This window comes from Podarcis pityusensis (genome assembly GCF_964106645.2).
Source record: "Podarcis pityusensis genome assembly, chromosome: 5".
In the NCBI taxonomy this organism is placed as follows: Eukaryota; Metazoa; Chordata; class Lepidosauria; order Squamata; family Lacertidae; genus Podarcis; species Podarcis pityusensis.
In genome coordinates, this window is record NC_138032.1 from 30,639,153 (window position 1) to 30,644,179 (window position 5,027).

General features: G+C 42.2%; 1 long non-coding RNA gene across 1 annotated transcript; it reads left to right on the plus strand.

Moving 5' to 3' along the window:
- The first annotated feature begins 527 nt into the window (after positions 1 to 527).
- Positions 528 to 3,037, plus strand: LOC308477391. Its single transcript, XR_013986533.1, has 2 exons — positions 528 to 2,125; positions 2,254 to 3,037. It is a non-coding gene; the product is annotated as an uncharacterized lncRNA (long non-coding RNA).
- Positions 3,038 to 5,027: the final 1,990 nt, after the last annotated feature.

Genomic DNA, 5,027 nt, shown 5'->3' on the forward strand with positions numbered 1-5,027 from the left:
AAATCCACTACTCTAGCCGCTGGATTCCTGTACAATGGGGATCAACATACCAAGAGAATGCTAGTAACCATCACATCTGGAGCACATGTGTGAAGCTGCCTCCAGTCTGAACACATGCATAATTGCACTGAAAACAATGATAATATTAATACAGACTTTAGTGCTGAATATATTTACTTGCAGATAAGTCCCACAGGGTTGAACCCTTTAAGCATGACTATGCATGAATCCAACCCACTGATTCTGAAATTTAAAGCAACTATGTTTAGGACTAAGGTCTCAGAGTTTAAATTTTATCAGGGTGTAGATTTCCATGTATAATGGCTGTCTTCAAAGTTTTCTTTTCAAGGCATCTAAGGGAAAACTGCATGTTACATGCACTTTCATAATTTCACACCAGGGGTAGGCAACCTAAGGCCCATGGGCCACAAGTGGCCCACGGGGGTCATTTAAATGGCCCACGAGCTGCCCCCAGACCAAGCCGCCCGCTCGGCGAGTCCCTGTGCACTGCGCTAAAGCAGCACGGCGCGGGGACTCGCTTCTGCGGTGCCAGAAATCATGTCTGCGCAGACGCAGATGGCAGAAATCATGGGGGTGCATGCTCACACACACGCACAATCCGGCCCACAGAGGAATCTCCACTGGAGTGAACCTGCCCAGGTGAGGTAAACCTTGCCAACCCCTGCTCCACACACACACACATACACATACACACACACACACACACACACACACACACACTCTCTCTTTTGGGTGGAGCCTAATTTGAGCAGAGAATAGGATGAGTAGTTAACAATTTTCCTGGTGGCCATTTTCCCACTCCAAATATAACCCTGCAGTTCCTTTCCCAGGTTCTAATTGCAGGTTTGTAAGGGATTTGAAATATTCATTTGGAGTAGAGAGAGAGAGAAAAAAGGCAGCATAGAAAAGGTTAAGCACCATTCAAAACTTTTCCTCTCTTGAGTCTGGTTTTCATTCATTTTTTTGAAGTACAGCCATTGTGACTTTGCACTCATGGTAGGATATAGCTAGGCCCTCTATTTATAGCGAAAGTTAGAAGAAGGCCAGTTCATGTGAGAACAGACTGATTTATTCATTGGGACTGATTTTACCATGAGCTTATTGAATGCTCCAACCTATGTCAAGATCTCAACTGACCACATTCTATCTCAACCAACTTTGGGACAAATATGCAGGATGTGGTAAGTTGCTCTTTCAACAGTTGTCAGAAAATAAAAGCTTTCAGAAGACCAGTCCAAAACCAGTCCAACCCTATTTGTTTTTCAGCAGAATTCGACCCATTGAGTCTAGAACACAAATCCTTCATTTGACCTCATCTTCCTTCAGCCACAAATATTCATTTATGTTAGGAAGGCCTGGAGGTTGGCTTTGCTGGGCTGGTGACTGTTTACACTGTCCACTTTAACTTTGGACCAGTGCCTATCTTGAGAAATGCCTGATTATCAGGCAACTGAGACCCACTAAGAGCTTCACAGCATTCCTTGCTAAAAGAGGAAACAATCAAGGGACTTATCCTGCTTCTAGCCAGGTCGACAGAGGGGACGGGAGGAGGAATGTGAATGGGATCAGGTCCCAAGTCCCTAAATATCCTGGCTGGTTTTTGTTTTTGTTTAATGCAAACTTTGAGTTCCTAGGAGAAAGCAGCAGCGACATGAACAACACAGCTTTAGCCTCTCTCATCTCTCAGTGTGTTCTGAAGCTTCTGGAAAAAGACCTGAATGCAGGGAAAAATGCCACGAAGGAGAAAACACCAAAATACAAACCATATGACAACGCCTATTTCTTCATTCTCTTTGTCATGTTGTTTTACTCTTTCCTGGCGTTGACTGTCTTTTTCGGTTATGTTCGCTCCAAGAAAGCCATTTCAAAGAAAGATCCTTACCAGGAGTTCATTGAGGATAAGGATCGAAGCAAGAAGTGGAACACGAGCCGGCCAGTGGTGGTGAAATTTGACTTTGAAGAGGAGAGCATTCTTTGAAGTACTTAAAACCAAAATGCTTTGCAAACTGTACTGGACTGTCTGTGTCGTCTACATGTCAAAGGAAGGTCTGCACACATCTCCTTCGATGACGTCCAGCGCAATAAGTAAAACCACTGGCTAGAAGTAGGTAATGGAAAGAAGCAGAAGAAGAAGAAGGGGGAAAAAGTTCACCATTCATGGGAATTAGGTTGTTTTGTGGAATGCCGTTTTTCAGAGATAACGGAGTATGTGTATCTGTTTTTATGCCGCAGAAGGAAAGTGAGACTTGCCATTCTCTGCACAGCTTGTGGGTGCAGCTGGAAGAAGCAACCCTCCAGAGCCATCTTACTCTGTGATATTTATCACCATATCTAGAAAAGGGAGGAAGAAACCGGTTCATGCACATCTGCATGATGCACGCACAGAAAGGACATGAAATCTTCCAATCGAGTTTTAGCACTTGTGAGTTTTACTTCTCTGGGAGAACCATCTGATTTCCATCTTTGTAGACTAATGCATTAGACTTTCATAATTTAATTAAGCATGCCATCGACACCTCTGCTATCTTCACTTTTTTATATTAAATACATATCATGGCAAAAAAATCAGCCAAACAATGCCTATAAAATGTAATGAAAAAGTATTTGGAGGGAACAATTGTCTGGGCTTTAAGTGATCTCTTTTTCCCCAGACTTAGTGGTCAATATATCTGATTGCATATAAAGCAGAAATGTCTGTCTAAAGCTGAATGCACCCCAAATGTTGTTTAACTTGCTGAGAATCCAACATGATGTTTCCTTTTAAGATTTATTGTGCATATTATTAAATATAATTTGATTTGCTTATTCAGATTTGTTGTCTTTGTTGCAAACATGTTGCTTATTAGCATGCCAAAGAATCCATGGAACACACAGATCTGCATGATAATTGCATTGTTTTGTGCTACGAAAACAAGAATTAATGCAGGATCATTTCCGGAAATATATTTTTGCTCTTTGCTTAGCACTCACAGAGAATGCAAACCATATTACAAATAAAATAAATCTGAAATCAAAACTGATTTTTCTTTGTTTTGGATTACTTCTTGAAGGAGAAATAGGGTTTCTATACATTTAATGCTTAGCCCCTGCCTCAGAGGATTTGGGAAAGCAGAAAATGCTTCAGCTCATTTATGGTGGAATTTGTAAAGAGATTTCAAAAATGATTTTCTGTACAGATTTAATTTTGTCAAGTGGAAATATTTATTAAACTCAAGGAAGTTAAAAGTTCTTGGCTCCTGCAACCTGCCCCCCACTCCATATCATTATAGTCATTTTATTTGTATGCCACCTTTCCATGGTTAAAATCATGCTCAAGGCAACTTACAGGAGGAAAAGATTTACATAATTACCAACATAACGAAAGTAGTCATAAACAATAAATAAAAAAACATCAAAAGGTACACAACCAAGCTGAACAATTTTCACATAAATCATAAGATCTAAAAAAGATACAAAAGTTAGTATCAATAGCAACATCAAAAGAGCCCTAACAAAACACCCTAAACAATACCTTAGTCCATTCAGCAGCTTTTGTAGCTGGAGTCAGTCAGGGCTCCATGCTCCCAGGCCAGATGGAAAAATAAAGCATCAGTGACTCCAGATGGGAGAGTTCCATAGCTGAGGTACCACCATAGACAAGGCCCTACACTGTGTCACTAACTGCCCTCATCTGGGAGATGAGTAGAGCAGAAGCAGCTGACCCATTGGGGAGCAGCTACTATACTAGATTCCTGATAGGCAGGGTGGGAAGGCTGGTGCTCCTGTTAATTAGTTGCACTATGCTGGCTGCCCCACTGCCTTGCCCCTTCTGCTAAACAACAATGTCTGACTAGCTGGGAAGCTAGTAGAGCAGCTCTACTCGGCCTGCTAAGCCACTTCTGGAGAACAGTGTTCTGTACTACTGTCGTAGCCCAGGGAGAATGACCTGCGGAGAGGTGCTTTGTCAGTTGTCTGCATGTTAACATTAACACATTAAATAGACAACCAGTGCAGTTCCTTCAGAATGGATGTTATATAGTCACTCAGAAGTTCTGGAGAGGATGCTTGCAGTGGTGAGGCCATCTTCTTGACCCCTGCCCATCATGGCTGATAAAAACTAGGAGGTGGGGATTGACTAGGCAAGTCCAGGGAGTGGTCAATGACTCATCACAGGAGTGAGGTATGCTCACCACCTTGAAAGAGGCAGTGGTGTGATTCCTCTTGAAGAGGTCTTCAGAGTTTGGGGAAAATTACCACCCAGTCTGTAATATTCCTTTTCTCAGCAAGGTGATGAGGGTGGAGGCCAGCCAACAGCAGATATGGCTGGAGGAAGTGGATCCTGGATCCATTGAAGTCTGGTTTCAGACTCAGTTTTGGCACCAAAACAGCCTTGGTCATCCTGATTAATGATGCCCCAGTCAGGAGAGGGTGGTGGAGGAGAGGAATACAATCCTGTTGGCTTCCCTTGACCTCTCAGGCTGGGAAGCAGAACTGACTGAAAATCCACTATTGAAATTGTAGCTCTGTGAGGGGAATAGAGGTCTCCTAACAAACTACAGTTCCCAATATTCTTTGGAAGAAGCCATGTCTGTTTAAAGTCACGTCTGCTTTAAGTACATATGGGGCCTCCTCCTTAACAGCTACAAACATATAACATTTAAATAATAAAAAAACCTAACAAAAACTTCTCAATAAACACACAATGAAATGAAACAAGTCCCAAATAATTCACAACATGGTTTAGCAACAAGAATGATGAAAAATAATGCATTCCTCAAATTAATTATTGACCCCCTCCTAAATAAACCCCCATTCCGATAGTCTCCATGTATCCTGAGTAGCAGGTCTTTCTGGACGAGTAACAAGATGGTTTGGGCCCCGTCAGCCGTAGGAGCAGCTTTTGAAGCATGAGTAAGTCTGGTCTCTGCCCTCCCAGGCCAGGTGGAAATAATAATAATAATAATAATAATAATAATAATTTATTTGTACCCCACCCATCTGGCTGGGTTTTCCCAGCCACTTTGGGC